The sequence below is a fragment of the Varanus komodoensis genome, unplaced genomic scaffold (assembly GCF_004798865.1).
Source record: "Varanus komodoensis strain SLA01 unplaced genomic scaffold, ASM479886v1 scaffold5, whole genome shotgun sequence".
NCBI classification, from domain to species: Eukaryota; Metazoa; Chordata; class Lepidosauria; order Squamata; family Varanidae; genus Varanus; species Varanus komodoensis.
Genome location: NW_025336087.1, coordinates 41,186,747 through 41,202,145, shown reverse-complemented (window position 1 = coordinate 41,202,145; position 15,399 = coordinate 41,186,747).

Genomic DNA, 15,399 nt, shown 5'->3' with positions numbered 1-15,399 from the left:
TTGTTGATTCATAACAAGCTACCTGTGGTGATGTCCTATGCCTGGCCCTTCAGCTAGGCTGATAGGAGGCTACCCCTACTGCTCTCTATGGTGCTGTACCACAGGACTTCCCATTATGGACATTTCCTCAGATCTGGGGAGCCCTTCCAGCTGCTGAGGTACAAAGCTTAGGAAAAAAATATTGCTTCACCAACTATGGCCTCGTTTCTCCATCCCTATCTGCCAAGTTGTAATGGTTGTTAGTGAAAACAACCCTAGAAGATTGTAGATTGTATTCAGAAGAAAGAAAGAAAGAAAGAAAGAAAGAAAGAAAGAAAGAGAGAGAGAGAGAGAGAGAGAGAGAGAGAGAGAGAGAGAGAGAGGGAGGATTGGTGGTATCACCCCTTTCAACCAGCTCCACTTCCTGTCCCCAGTTGCACAGACCCTTTTAGACAGGCACTGGTGCAGTGGGGAAGATCCAGAGCAATGGCTTTTCTACTCAGTGAATTACTTGATGAAGGGTCTTTTTTTAAAAAAAATTATTGCTAGATAATTCAAGAGAAGAATTACCGGTCACCTTGAGATACTTCAAAGGGACCTGGATATCTTGTGTTGGTGATTTGGATGTATCTTGCAAAAGGTTGCTGGCTTTGGTTGAAAAAAATCAGGACATTCCTCATGTCTAGGGTCAACCTGTTGAACGAAGAGGTGATTGGCATGTACTGTATGTGTGAGTTGTACCTGGATGTGTGTGGTTGTGGGCACATGAATGGCCCATGCCATTCCAGCAGACAGCCCTCAGAGCTGGAAAGGATTGCATTACTGCATTCTAGCCTGGATATTAGCAGAATGTAGATAACTGTGTTTAGAGCATCCCATTCCACAAAGTGGGTGAAAAGAACTACATACATACTGATGCCATTTCCTTAGCACTGAAAGGGTTCACAGAGCACCTTTCTGAATCATGCAGAATGTTTCCTCAGTCTTTGTGACCAAGAACAATGCTTGTGAAGGAAATTCAGTCCACGGCAAACTACCTCCTTCAGCTAGCAAGAAACCCAAACAAATGATCCACAGGATGGGGGTGAGTAATGTTTGTGCTAGTGGTGGGCACTGAGGTGAGGCATGATTCTACAAGTGCTCTCTCCATCATGCAATACTGCACACAAATCAGTTTTTACAGAAAATAAGCCTTCTCCACCTCCTATTCTCAGGAGCACCTTGTTTCTCTAGAGCTTCTCTTTCTTTTCAAATAGGCTTAAGCCAGCCTTTCTGTCAGGCGCAGAGCCTTCAGTCTAGACAGCTATCATCTCTCTTCTTCATTGTCTGTCCATATTCCCGGGATTATACTTCTTGCGATTCTTTGATCTGCATTTCTCCAAAGAGACTTCCCTCTCAGCCTTGTTTTCACAGATGTCCTTTCAGTTCAGCTCTGACAGGCCTTTGTGAAATGTTCATTCAGGTGGATGTTCACTGCAGAGGAAGAGCAGGTACAGTCTGCAAGTGGTTCTCTCCCATCTGTAGCATTTCTGCAAGTTTTAAACAATGTGTTAAAGTAGATTGTGCTAGACACTTCGGAGTTCTTTTTAAATCACCCAGACATCATTCTGCAAGTGCCATTGTCTTCCTGGCTGCCACCAAAACTCTGCCTTCCTCAAAGTCCATGCCTTGTGCACAGCTCAGCATCCTGCTACATCCATCTGTTCACTGGCTTGCTTGGGTTGGCATGCTGATGTGTCTGGAGCAGATTTAATATCCTGAGCTGTACGGAAGAGTTTTAAAATGCTTTAATATCCAGGAATATCACGGAATGTTTCTGTCTCTGTTTTCAGCAGCTCACCCTGCTCTAGGTGATAAAGTAACCTGACTGATTGCATAACGTGCAAGTCTACAGAACTTGGATCCACCAGAAGCTGGGGACAAGGTAAGCAATTGTTTAGATCACTTACCGGGGGGATTCTGCCCATCTTTTGCATCAGGTGCTTTGGCTTCCACAAATAGGGTTTCCATAGGAGTTAGACAGTGTTCATCATTGCACACCACTGGAATACTGAAATTGCTCATTCCAAACACATTTCTTTGTGTGGTGACTGCCATGATGCCACTGTATATGTTGACTACTTATTCATAGTATGTTATATTATTTTCCGATAACCAAGGACGTTTTTAAAAATCAGAAGGTAAAATAATAATAAAATAGAAAAACACGGACATAAGAATGTTTTCAACAGCCTGTTTAAAATATGTGTCTTGACTTGTTTCCTGAAAGCAGAGAGTGCAGGGAGAAGTCTCAGCTCCAGGGATGGGGATTCCCAGAATCTGGGAACACCATAAGAGAAAACCTCTGTCAATGAGGGTGTTCTCTATAAATGGACCTCTGCAACTGCAGCTAATTTTCATAACCAAGCTGCTTCATACCAGTTCATACCAGCCCTTCTCAGATACCCTAAGAGCTTTAGAGCTTCAAAAGTGAACAACAATGGTTGGACAGATAACTACTTCTTTCTGCTCATGGTTGCATGCTTATTTAATTTCCTTTTGTAGCCACATCATGGTGGACTCCCCACTGGAAATTATATATTTTTAAAATTGGTCCAGGATATAGTCTGAACTGCAACCCTCCAATTTCAGAAATCCAACTGACCTGAAAATGTGGTAGCGATGGAGATGGTCTTGTGAATGGGTATTCAAAAAGGCTCTCCTATACACATTTACTGAGGAACATGGATTTCAGTAGGACTTTCTCCCAGGTAAGTATATGCAGAATTTATTTATTATTAGAATTACAGTCTAAACTTCTTTGAAGGGCAATTTGTTGTATCATCCCCATCATTTTCATTTCCATACTGCCCAATAGCCAAAGCTCTCTGGACGGTTCACAACAATTCATACTATGAGCAGAAGGAAACTGCAAACCTCAGCAATCCTATTAATGCACCAACACTGGCACTCATCAGCTAGTTTTCATGCTACACTGCATAACAATTCCTGAACAACCCTGCATTCCCTGCACACCTTCTCACTGGTATAACTGTTTTATAAATAAGCACTTTGCCTTTTGTTTTTTTTCCCAGCCCCCCCCCCCCCCATGCACCATTCACATTACATCATTTCAGCTCACTCTCTGGGGTCATATGACCTTATAATTGCTTCAGAACTTTATTTTTCTCTATTTAAAACATAATCCATCAACAGATTCACAGCAATCTGCCAGTGTGTTTTGAATGCATTTTTGTGTACCATGGAGGGATAGAGGGAAGATTTTGGTGATATGCTTATTAGATGCTAATTACAAAATTAATACTAATATTAGAAGCTAATTAGAGTCCATTTTATAGCTCACATAGTATTAAAAACAAAACACCCTTCCAAAACAAAAAACAAACAAACAAACAAACACCCTCTCTGAGGTGATCGTGGCTCCATTTGCCCTGTTACCACTGCAACTATAAGTCTGTTACCTCAGGATACACACTCGCATTTCGAGCTACATTAGCCAACTTTTGGGGATATGGCCTTTGGCCCTCTGTGTAGGACATTTGTGGGGTTAGAAGGTCTGCCATGTGTTCAGGAGAGGACAGAGAACTGTCCTCATTGCAAACACTTCAATCTGGATCCCTATCAGTATCCCAGGTTCTAATTCCATCCCTCTGAATAAAATCATCTTAAGAGTTTAATGAAGTGAAAAAAGAGCCACCCCTTTCAGTCAGTTTAGTATAATACCAAAGCCAGTCCAAAGAATACATAGCAAGATGATTCGTGTTTTGAGATGTCTTGAGGACATTTAAATCTTCTCTGTGGTGTACTTAGTGATGATTCATGTGGTACTTTCAGGAGATTTTTAACAAAACAACTTTCACTTTGTTTCCTGATACAGAGATTTCAATTTACATACAATGAACAACTCATCTATATGCTGCTTATTGCAAGCTCTGAAGGCTGGTGAAGTTTCCAAGCTTGAAACTGAGCTGGGTGACCCAAATTGATTTGTGTGATCTGGCTGTTATTTCAGGCATTTATTCTTGTATAATATCAAAATACAATATTCCTTTTTATGGCGTATTTGAGCTTCTAGTAGGGGAGGGAATATGGATGTGCAGACTTTGTTAAATCTTTTCTGCTTGTTGCAGATTTTGAAGTGCCTTTCATTCTGCCATCCACTCATCAATCAGAATTTGCCTCCGTCCAATCCTTTGTTTCCTTGAGTACCAGGCAATAGTGAAATATAAGAGCTCTACACACTTGCCAGGTACAAGCTCTGAGAGGCTTTTTGTAACTTTAACTCAGGGGTTGTAAGCCTCTTTCAGCACTTGGGCCAATTTCCTCTTTGAAGAAGTTCTGGGGCTGGGGGGGCTGGGTACATTCTTGTAGTAGTGGAAAGGGCCAAAGACAAAAGTGGACAGGAAGAAAATACTCACAAAATAAAATAAAATAAAATAAAATAATAACATAAAATGGAGCACACTTTAGCTTGGAGTTCTTTCTCATCAGTAACTAAAGCATAGGAGAGGTATTTTAACCTTGTAAACATTACACAAATGAGGGCAACCATCAACTGACTGAGCATCAGGTGAAAGGAGAAGTGGCCAAGGGAAGAGGGTGTGGCCAGATCAGGATTCTGGTCTGGATTTGGCTACAGACCTGAGGTTCTCCATCCCTACTTTAAATGTGTCTCAGAAGGCAGGCAGACATTTCAGATTTTGAGCAAACTGCAGTTACAAATATGGAGTTCCAGAATGCTGCGTTTAGCTACAAAATATGAACTTGCTTTATCAAATAATAAATCTTCACTTCAGATGCAATGCATGCTGTCAGGTCCAAAAACATTCTCAAAATAAGGGGGGTTCCATTCCTCATATATTTTTTTGACTGCAGGGCAATTGCAGCTGCCCTTGGATGATTCTGAGGACCAAAGCCTTGGCATCCCCAGCCAATGAATGAGGGAGAAGCAGGGAGATGTTTTGCCTTCTCCCTTGGTCTTTCCTCATCACATGCTCACCTGTGCTGTCCTAGTTAGAGATTGAGAAAGAGGAAGATACCTAGAGGATGGTGCAGAGTGCTGTGTGATTTGTTAGCTTCTCAATTGCCTTGAGCCTCAGGTCAATCTACATGTGAGTGACATGGTTTGCTTATTGATCTCTGATTAGCATATAAGTAGCTTTATTCTACACCTTTCTGAAAATGTATAGTTCTGATGTCTGAGGAATATTGCACCACAGAAATGAAAATTAGTGCAGAAAAAGTGAGATAAATCTTATCATGCTCTAGAATGATGTCCCAATTAGAGTTGGTTTTTGTTCCAGCTGATTCAACAATTTAATGAGCACATGAAACCCCCATTAGCTTTAATTGAAGTTCTGTGCATGTGCTGAGGGCAGAATAAATCCCTGCAGATTTTAAAGCTGTAGATGTATTTGAACAGCATGGAGGAAATAAGGTATGCAGTAAAATCTAAAAGCATCTCTGCAAACTGTATTTGTATGAATGGGAGATTGATTTAGGAGAATGGCCTGGGGGGTGTGGGGCGGGGGAGTGCAAGCAAAGATGAGAATGTGATCTGCTGACCTCAAACTGAGACTGACAATACTTTTAATTTAGGCTCAGCCTGAGTTTGACCACCTGTAATCATTAGGAAACAGCTTATGCATCATTCTAATGAAATTTCCAAGGGGGCAATGAAGCTGACTGCACTGAATGCCTACTGACAGGAGCCAAATATTATGTTTGTATTTTGTATTGTGTACTCCAATTATAGAGAGTAAACAAACCTTGTATTGTCTGGTTTATCTTTCTAAAAGCATATTTGAGAAGATTGGCCTGTGCCGTCATACTCCCATCATCCCTGTGCACCTCCTTTGCTTAATAAATCTAACTTTTCAATGTAGAAGGTGGGATTTGATTAGGGCAATATCACAAAATTAGCCCATTCCGAACTCAGAAGGGTCCTATAAGAGACAGAAAGTAGGAATGTATCAGGGTGGGTATCTCCCAGTACCACCACACTCGTCTACGATGCCCGTCTGTTTTGCTCAAATATCTATACAGAATTCTTATTTCAGGAGGAATGTACACTGGAGATTGGAGTTGTGCTTCTTCGGCCCTTCTTGATAGTTCTCTGTGTAGAACCTCAGGATGGATGTAGGCAGCCACAAGTTCAGGGTGTCAGTTCTTCGCTTCCTATAAGACTGGAAAAATAGCAGTGGTTCTGGGTAGCTGCCTGAATAGGCCTCCCTTGATTCACTTCAATATTTTTCTCCTTCTTCCAGTTCCCACCCTGGCTACATATTTTTTCCCCTCACAGTAAGCCTTTCTCCCTGCCCCTTCTCCTCTCACAACTTCTTCCTACCCCTCCTATGGTGGCTGGGGTCAAGAAAAGGATTTCCTAGTCTTTCCCATCAATTATAGGGTTACATTTCATTATAGTCTTTGCTATTTGACTGCGATTAATGGCTTCTGCAGTGTTGGATATCTGAATATTTTTCATCACCAGGTTAAGGTTCTTGATTCCCACCAGCTCCTTTAAGTCTATGCAGGGTACCTGAAATCTGAAGCCCAGAAAGTTCGTGTATGCTTTGTGTATGAGGCTCATAAGGTTTAGAACCAACCTGTGTTTTAATAAATTATTTTATTAAATTATTTTATAATTTATTAAAACACGGGTTGGTTCTAAACCTTATGAGCCTCTCTCTCCCTCTCTCTCTCTCTATATATATATATATAGAGAGAGAGAGAGAGAGCACATTTTCAGTTTTCTGTACTGAGTACTCAGTGAGCTTTTAAAGCTCCTATCCTATACCCACTTTCCTGGGAGTAGGTCCCATTGAAACCATTTTCTGGTATTAAATAAGTCCTAAAATAGGCATGGATAAGATTGCAGTGTAAAATACTGATCAATGAAAACTATTACTTTCATGATGGGTCCTCTCTATTTTATAATTAATGTTTCCAGTGCCAAATTCAGATATTCATGCAGATTCTGAATTATGCTGTAATTAACATATGAGTTGATGAACACCGAGTAGTAAATTAGTGAGAAATAGTCTACATTTAGCTGAAAACAGAATAAAAGTTAATTATATGACACATTTGCAACTGATTCATACACAAGTCTTTTATGTGCATATATAATCTGTTAATAAAAATACCTGTTAATTTTGCAGCGGGACCTGTGAAAGTGTTCATTAAAATTTTGATATTGTCTTAGTTGTAGTCCTTTCAGACTTGCACCAAAGTGATAAATTAGTGGAACATTTGTTCATTTATTGTCATGTGCACTGGTGATGCTCTTTTCTGTTTGATAGTGAGGCGGAGAAGGGAGGAGTATCAGAAAGCAATCAGAGGAAAACTGAGGCACAAAGACACAGTAAAATATAACTAAAAGTGGCGGTCACGTTTCACTTCAGTCCTCCTCTGAAGTGTCTTTGAAACTGGAAACAATGACATTGTGCCCAAGCCAGGACAAACTGTGATTAATTTTAACTTTGATTCATCTAAAGCAGCTGACTTCAAGCTATGGAATAGTATCATGACTTGCCCAGATAAACCAGACTTAAAACTGACTGCAGTTCTGTTTTGGCTATAAGTAAAAATTGCAGTTAGCTGACCATGGAAGCAGCTACTTTTGATCTCTGGGAGCAGAAGAGGAAGTGGACTCATGAGCAAATTGTGATTCAAGCTTCTCCAAAGAGTTCAGTGTGACTACTCTCCAAGTAATTGAGCAGTAGAGGGGTGTAGTCTAACTAACTGAGTAGTAGAAGGGTGTTGTAATGTTGCACAAAATCATCCATTCTAATGGTATGTACATGTATTCAATAGTGTACTCCATTTAAATAATTTAAACAAATAAGAACAAGGCTGTGGGGAAAAGAGACTATTTTTAAGAGTTTTCAGTTATGTCTTAGCTGTAAAGATACATGTGGCTCAGGCTAGGATGGATGAATCAGCCGATTTCTAAATCATGCTAGCTGTGGGTATGTTTCTCCATCAGTCTTTTCTGTCCTATTTTGGCATTGACCTGATTTTTAAAAATGTGCCTGCAAATGTCTATTTACATAGGTATTGTCTCTCAGAAGTTACATTTCTAAAAATGTTACTTCTTAGAATGTAAATGTGTTTTGGTAGAAATATGTAAAAACATTCAGCATGCATAAAATCTACTGGATAGGCAAACTCCAAGCTGTCCATCAATGAGGGATTAAGGGAGCATGCCAAATTTGTACCAGATATTGTACAAATGGAATGCCTCACACATTTCTGAGGCATACGTTTTTATTTTGGAAATCCTTTGCTTTCTCTTTCACTATTTGCACTGCTTTCTTGTTTTAGGTTACTTGCACATAACACATAATAATGCATCATATAATCAATAAATATTCATAATAAGCATCGTATTGGAGATTTATCAATTACATTTTTACAACGTTCTTTGGAGAAGTCAATTACTGGTCACATTTTGTGACTCAGTTATTAAAAAACCAATAAAATTATACTTGATTGTCTATAAAAATCAGAAAAGCTCAGTAAATATTGAGTGTGAAAGCTATCTGAATTTATTCATGCTTTTGCATGACAAAATCCTGCTCATTTTGTTTTGATATGAAAACAAAACCACTTCATGCAGCCAAAGCCTGTAATAAACATGCCATAACAAGCTTCCTATTGCGGGAAAAAGTCCCTCACAAAATATAATGAAGTATAATGAAAAAGGCAGACTTTATAGGTTTGACTTGAAAGAATTGCAGCACAAAGATGTCTCCACTCAGGACTCAGCCCCATTGTGTTCATTTGGTTTACTGCCAGGTAAGTGTGATAGGATAGCAGCCTTTGGGATGCTTACCTGAAAGTCCCATTAAACATCAGAGGGGTACGAGGCTGCCCCATTAAACATTCAGCTTTGCATGTACTGTGGGAACTGTCCAGAGTGCTTTCACAGAAGGGGAGAGAGAGAATGCTCCCTCCCCTCCCTCCCTGGAACACCTGCTGCGCCGCGCTGTGCTGCCGCCACCGCCGCCATGACCACGCTGGACCTGAGGTGCGCTGCCGAGCTGGAGGCCAGCGGATGCCGCTCCCGCGGCCACCGCTGGGCCACCCTGGGGACGGAGGACACCAGGGCCATGCCAGGGCCGCCGCCGACGTTGTGGAGGAGGGTGCCACCATCTTGATGCCTGGCAGGTTTCCGTACCCCTCTCTGCTCCCCCCCGCTGGCGTCGGTGAGAGCAACGCCGGATTGGGGAGTGGGGTGCATGGGCGGGCGCCGGCTTAACCCGCCGGATGTGGCCTGGGGCCGGTGGCCAAAGGGTGGTCGCTGCCGTTTGTGGCTGTTTGTGGCCGTGCGGGGCTGGGCTGGTGCGGGGCTAGGTTGGTGAGTGGAATTTTATATCAGGGGATAGATGGGGAATTTTATACTGTTTTAAAGTTTTATTGTATTTTATTTTGTTTTTATGGAGTCGTCCCTGGCCATGTCGACAGTTGAGTTACCTGGGGAGCACGTGGGTGCCGCCATTGGTGTGGTCACGGGTAATGGACGTTACAGTGGTAGGGGTTTAACGTGTCCACGTAGAAGAAGGAGGGACAGATGGCTGACACCTGTCCCTCCTTCTGGTTCAACCCCCAGCCAGAGGGTTCCAGGTAGTCTTGTCAACCGCCCCTCAGGCCTGACGATGCTGCTGCTTAATGCCAGGTTGGCCCACAATAAATCTTCCCTCATCCATGACTTGATTGTGGATGAGGGAGCTGACCTGGCTTGCACAACAGAGACCTGGGCGGGAGGGGGGGATGTCACCCTCTCTCAAATGTGCCCACCCGGGTATCTGGTTCAGCACTGTCCACACCTGGAGGGGAGGGGGGTCGCTTTGGTTTACCAAGCCTCCATCTCTCTCACGGGACTTCCGGTCCCTTCGAGGCCAGGGCTGGAGTACCTCTACTTGGTGTTGGGCGACTGAGACAGATTGGGGATTCTGTTGGTGTACCGTGCACCCTTCTACCTAACAGTCTCCCTGCCTGAGCTGACGGAGATCATCTCGGACCTGGTGTTGAGGACCCCCAGGATGTTGGTCCTGGGGAACTTCAATTTCCATGCCGAGACTGGTCTGACCGGGGCGGCTCAGGACTTCATGGCCTCCATGATGGCCATGGGGCTGTCTCAACATGTCACAGGCCCAACCCATTAACGTGGACACACTCTGGATCTGGTTTTCTCGGCGGGGCAGGAAGAGGGTGGTCTGAGGGTGAGGAATTTATGTCTGACACCCCTGTCATGGTCAGATCACTTCCTGGTGAGGTTTGTGCTCGAGAGCGGTCTCTCCCTCTGTAAGGGTGTGGCCCCAATTGTGTGGGTCTGCCCCCAGAGCCGGATAGATCCGGATGGATTCCTGAAGGCCCTGGGGGAGTTTCAGGCTGGCAAGACTGGTGCTCCTGTCGAGGCTCTGGTCAAACTATGGAATGGGGAGATCACTAGGGCTGTTGACATGATCTCTCCTAAGGGTCCTCTCCCGCCAGGCAGAGCCCACTCTTCCCCTTGGTATACATCTGAATTGCGGGCGATGAAGCAGGTCGGGAGATGGCTAGAGCGTAAGTGGAGGAGATCACGGGATGAATCTGACCGAACACACTTAAGAGCCCATTATCAGGCCTATGCTGTGGCGGTGAGGGCTGAGAAAAAGAAATTCTTCTCCGTTTCCACTGCCTCCTCAAAATGCCGTCTGGTGGAGCTTTTTTGGGTGGTACAAGGGCTGGTCCGTCCTGGCCCTAAGAAAGATCTGGTTCCACCCTCGAAGGCCCGCTGTGACAACTTTGCCAAGCATTTCAGGGAGAAAATCGCTCAGATTCATCACGAGCTAGACCCTACTAGTGATTCAGAGGCTTCTGGGGAGATACCAATGTCGCCGTCTGGTCCAAAATTAATGGATAAATTTCAGTTATTGTGGCCTGATGATGTGGACAAGGTGCTTGGACGAGTACGTCCCACCACTTGCCTATTGGACCCTTGCCCATCTTGGTTAATTAACAACGCCAAGCACAGGATTGGGACCTGGATCTTGGAAGTGGTTTACGCTTCTCTGAGGGAGGGTCAGATACCTGCCCCTTTAAAGGAGGCGGTAGTCCATCCGGTCCTGAAGAAAGCGTCACTGGATCCAGAGATGGCCACTAACTATAGACCAGTGGCCAACATCCCGTTTCTGGGCAAGGTGCTGGAGCGGGTGGTGGCAGGACAACTCAAAGCACTCTTGGATGAAACTGATTATCTGGACCCATTTCAGTCTGGCTTCAGACCCGGGTATGGTACTGAATCTGCCTTGGTCACCCTGTACGATGACCTGTGCAGGGAGAAGGACAGGGGGAGTGCATCCCTGTTGGTTCTTCTGGACCTCTCAGTGGCTTTCAATACCATCGACCATAGTATCCTTCTGGATAGGCTAGCGGGATTGGGGGTCGGAGGCACTGCTTTGCAGTGGTTCCGCTCCTATCTCAATGGCCGGTTCTAGAAGGTGGTGCTGGGGGACTATGGCTCTGTGCCATGGCAGCTATGCCATGGAATACTGCAGGGGTCCATTTCATCCCCTTTGCTGTTTAACGTCTACATGAAACCGCTGGGAGAGGTCATCAGGAGGTGTGGGCTGTGGAATCATCAGTATGCTGATGATACCCAGCTCTACCTCTCGTTCTCCACCAATCCAGGTGAGGCAGTGGCTGTGCTGAACTGGTGCCTGGCCGAGGTAATGGGCTGGATGAAGGTCAATAAACTGAAGCTCAATCCAGACATGATGGAGGGTCTGTTGGTTGGCAGATCGGGCTTTGGGGAAGGTGAATTGAACCTTGACCTGAATGGGGTTGCACTCCCTCTTAGGGACAAGGTCCGCAGCTTGGGAGTGCTCCTCAACCCAGAGCTTTCACTGGAAGCTCAGGTGACAGTGGTGGTGAGGAGTGCTTTCTTTCAGCTTCGGCTGATCCATCAGCTGTGCCCCTACCTGGAGAACGATGCCTGGTGACAGTGACACACATATTGGTGACTTCCCGACTTGACTTCTGTAACACGCTCTACGTGGGGCTGCCCTTGAAGATGGTCCGGATACTTCAATTGGTTCAAAATAGAGCTGCCAGGCTGCTGATGGGGACTGGGCGTTATGTTCACACGACTCCAGTTCTCCGTCAGCTTCACTGGCTTCCCATTGAAGTCCGGGCCCAATTCAAGGTGTTGGTTATGACCTATAAAGCCCTTAACAGCTTGGGTCCTGGTTACCTGAAGGAGCGCTTACATCCATATATGCCCACCTGCCCGTTGAGATCAGCAGGAGAGGCCCTTCTTCGGGAGCCCTCCATGAAGGAAATTAGGAGGGTAAGTACTCGGAGGAGGGCTTTCTCTGAGATGGCACCCAATCTATGGAATGTGCTCCCCAGAGAGGTCCGCCTGGCGCCATCGTTATTGTTTTTCGGCACCAGGCTAAGACCTTTTTACTCAAACATTATTTTAATTGTTAATATTATTTATTTATTTTATTCTTTGGCCAGGGCAACTTAATGTATACTGTTAAATTATATTGTTTTATATTATGTTATTTATTTATGATTGTAAGCTGCCCCGAGGCTTTGGCGAATGGGGCAGCATAGAAGTTCCCTGAATGAATGAATGAATGAATGAATGAATGAATGAATGAATGAATGAATGCAGGGAAGTCCTTTGGCGCTTTCCCGCAGAGTGCTGCCTCATGGGCTCGCAACAGTTCGGGTGTTGGTTATCATTGGTCATGAGTCACCCTCTGCTTACAGGTGAAGCAGATATGTATCCAGGGGTGGATTGTAAGGTAAAGATGCTGAGGTAAAACTTTAATGGCAAGTGCCTCAGAGGACACTTCATCTTAAAGTGGGGAGAAAGGGAGGGGCTTGGACCCAGTGCTCTTCAACATCTTTATTAATGATTTAGATGAGGAAGTACAAGGAAAGACAAGCAAACATGCAGATCATACAAAACTGGGTGGAATAGCAAACATCCTTGAAGACAGAATGAGGATCCACGACAATCTTGATAAACTTGAACTGGGCTTAGAGCAACAGAATGAGATTCCATAAGTGCGAAGTTCTTCACCTAGGAAAAAGAAACCAAATGAATCAATATAAAATGGGGAATATGTGGTTCAACAGAACTGAAAAAGAAAAAAAAGATCTCAGAGTAATTGTGGACAATAGGATAAACAGGAGCCAACAATGTGATGAGGCTGCCAAAAGGGCAAATGCAATTTTGGGATGCATTAACAGAAGTATTACTTCCAATCGTAAGAAGTAGTAGTTCCTCTATACTGCTCACTAGTCAAACCTCACCTGGAATACTGTGTCCAGTTCTGGGTGCCAAGATTTAAGAAAGATGCAGATAAATTAGGGTTTAGTGGAGGGCAACCCAAAATGATTCAGGGTTTGGAAACATTGCTCTGGAGGAGAGACTGAGAGAACTGGGCATGTTCGGCCTTGAGAAGAGAAGACTGAGGGGGGACATGATATCGTTTTATAAGTACCTCAAAGGCTGTCACAAAGAGGAAGGTCAAGATCTCTTCCTGCTGATGCCAGAGTGTAGGACACAGAATAGTCATTGCAAGCTGCAGCACTCTAGATTCAGGCTGGACATCAGGAAAAACTTCCTCACTGTCAGAACAATACAACACTGGAACCAGCTGCCTAGAGATGTGGTGGGCTCTCCCACACTAGAGACATTCAAAGAAACTGGACAGCCTCTGAGTGGGATGGTGTAACTTGGTGTCCTGCAACAGCAGGAGGTTGGGCTAGATGGCCTTCATGGCCCCTTCCAACTCTACTATCGTATGATTCTATGATCCTCTAGGGCTCTGAGTTACTGGTCACACTGGAGTCTTGCTGTGGTCCAATTTGGCACCAGCTCCTGGGAAACACGGGTTCATGCATTGAAGCTCTCAGTTTGGGAGGTGGGAGGAATTTGATGTCCAAGGAGTCATGCAAAGCCAAGGATTAAGGCCTCTGCTCCGTCTCCATCTCTGCATTCTTAACTCCTGTGCCTCCAATTGTCTGATGTAGACAGGAAAGTGCCCATTTATTCTGATGGACCCAGTTGTTTTACTTGCTATCCTGTCCATCTCCCATTCTCAAGACAGCTGAGTTGCCATTGTCCCAGCTGTGGAATTGCCAGTTTGCAGTAAAGCATCTGTGGACTGTGCTACATTTACTGATCTGGGGATTTTTCTAGATGAAGAGTCTCTCATACAATCATTCTGACTCATTCCCAGAACTGCAATGGGATGAGTGCTTCCAAACATCTCCAGCTTGTAATCCTCCTGGGTCCCATCACTTTTTCCAGTTTTTGTTCCCTTCCACACAACAGTAATAATAACCAGCACCCTGTTATCCTTTAATTAGTATTTATTTATTTATTTAAAACATTTCTATGCTGCCCCCATCGTAACAAACCCTCGGGGCAGTTCACAACATAATTAAAACATATAAATAACAAATAATACACTTAAAGATTAAAAAGCCCGGTAACATCTCGGCTAAAATTTAAAATCCTATAAATACATAATAAGTTAACAATTAAAATAAGTTTTAAATAAAAAGGTCTTGGCCTGGCACCAAAAAACAAATAATGACGGCACCAGGCAGACCTCTCTGGGGAGCACATTCCATAGGTGGGGCGCCACCACAGAGAAAATCCTCCTCTGGGTACTCACCCTCCTAATTTCCTTCACAGAGGGTTCCCAGAGAAGAGCATCTGTTGCCGATCTCAAGGGGCAGGAGGGCATATATGGACGCAAGCGTTCCTTTAGATAACCAGGTCCCAAGCCGTATCCTTGGGATCCTTCCATTTGGAAGCACTGCTAAATTTTTCAGCCTCTGGTTGCGTAACTGGTAAAAGGACATGGTCAAGTGGAAAGAAAAAAGGACATGTGAGTGGCCTCTCCTGCTACTATTTGCAAGGAAGGGAGTTCAAATATTTTGTGGCTTTCTTGACAAAATCAGCATCAGAATGATTGTGGCTATTCAGGTTTAACAGTTAGGTGTTGTCCCTAGACTGGGCCTTTTCCCTGTAGACCAGCAACTAATAAAACCAGACTAGCACATTTCTACCTGCCTCCTTTATCCTCCATTTTATTTTGCAGTGGTGCTTCTTAGAATCAGCCCAAAACTCCTAAGCCTGAATAAAGAGAATATTCAAAAAAGTGGGTATGTCTATAGATCTGAACTACAGAGTCTACAGCAGACTGGTACCTTCCAAGTCATGCGAATTTGTAGACCAGTTTTGGAAGGAGAATTTGCAATAAATTATATTGGCTAATATGGATGAATGGAAGTAAAATGAAATTCTGGTTTGAAACATTTGATATCACCAATGAATGGACAAGCAGATGAAAGGGGCTTGACAAATGGCCAAACACAATTGGGACTGAATTAACAAAATCCATA